This window comes from Montipora foliosa, chromosome 10 (assembly GCF_036669935.1).
Source record: "Montipora foliosa isolate CH-2021 chromosome 10, ASM3666993v2, whole genome shotgun sequence".
NCBI lineage: Eukaryota > Metazoa > Cnidaria > Anthozoa > Scleractinia > Acroporidae > Montipora > Montipora foliosa.
The window spans coordinates 25,648,725-25,650,112 of record NC_090878.1 but is presented as its reverse complement, the minus strand read 5'-3'; positions in this window follow the sequence as shown (position 1 = coordinate 25,650,112).

Below are 1,388 nucleotides of genomic sequence, written 5' to 3'. Positions count from 1 at the left end.
CATTTTAAAGCCAAACAAACAAGCAAACAAATCAATTATTTCTGTCCAAAAAGACTACAGATAATTGTTACTTAATTCCAGTTGAGAATAACAATTCGAGTTTCATTTCTGACCAAAGGAAAAAACGACTAAACCACTTTTTGAAAAATATGCGTACACTTGAAATAACTCATCCGTAGAAATAATAAAAGTTTAGTGTCTAAGAAAATGATTTGTGTACTAAGTTCTTTTACCAAGTTTGAGCTATTACTGGTGAACTGTTTTGTCGTTCTCGTTCTCTTTCTCTCTTCTTTCGTTTCTGTTCTTCTGTCATAGGCCGTTCAGGCATCTTGCAACCTTAGTAGATTCAAAATTAAAAATCTTAAGATAAGACGTATGCCAACATTTGCAGTTCAGAGCAAAAAGCAGCACTAAACAAATTAACAATAAACACTCAGCTTTAAGTTTATTTCCCTCCAATGCGTGACTTTAATAACTACGTAGCCACCAGTGTGTCCTGACCACAGCAATGTTATGTCAAACCTGGATTGAAACCAGCGAAAATTGCAGAAAAAAAATATTGTCCAAACCGTTTTCTACCTTGGGCTGAACACGAAAAGCGTCGACTGTCAAGAGCTTTTGTTGACGCAGTATGGCCGTGTAGCCGCGTCGAGCCACAGAAAGAGTGCGAAAATTTACGCCTCGTTTATGATCAGGCGTGCGTGTCTGACCATGCTTGATCCTGCTATCCAATCAACAACCAGTCCCTGATCAGCTGTAAACTAAAAAAAAGCTGACCTCGATAAGGTCCAACTTGAGCCCGCGATATGGTCACGTGATACTGGTCAGCGGATACCTTATTTTGACAGGTGTCAATGGGCCATTTCCGAGTTGCTATTTGTCTCGGTTTCGAAGTGAGTCTTGGCGCTCAACTATTGTAAGGGAAATGAGTTTGATTTGCATAAGAATAAAGAAAGAACGGTGAATATCCGGTAGTTTCGTGTCTCGTACAGTTATATGCGTTAACTACTTCATTTAGATGATCTGCCCAGCATGATTTCTGTGTTTCTGGTATAGTGCGGAGCATACTCAGAAGGGTACTGTTAAATCGCTCGATTTGACCATTACCTTGTTGGTGATATGAAGTGGTGCGAGATTGTACTGCCCCACATAGCTTTTCTAGGTCATGCTGAAGGTGGTTTTCGAACCCTTTTCCCTGATCATGATGAATCTTTAATGGCAAGCCAAATCGTAAGATAAAATCATTGTACAGTTTCTGAGCAACTGTTCGTGATGATTGTTTTTGGTGGCATAAGCCTGCGCATAACGAGTTAAATGGTTCATAACAATAAGGATATATTCATAACCTCCATTACTCCTTTCCAGGTGAAGAAAGTCAATGACGACCA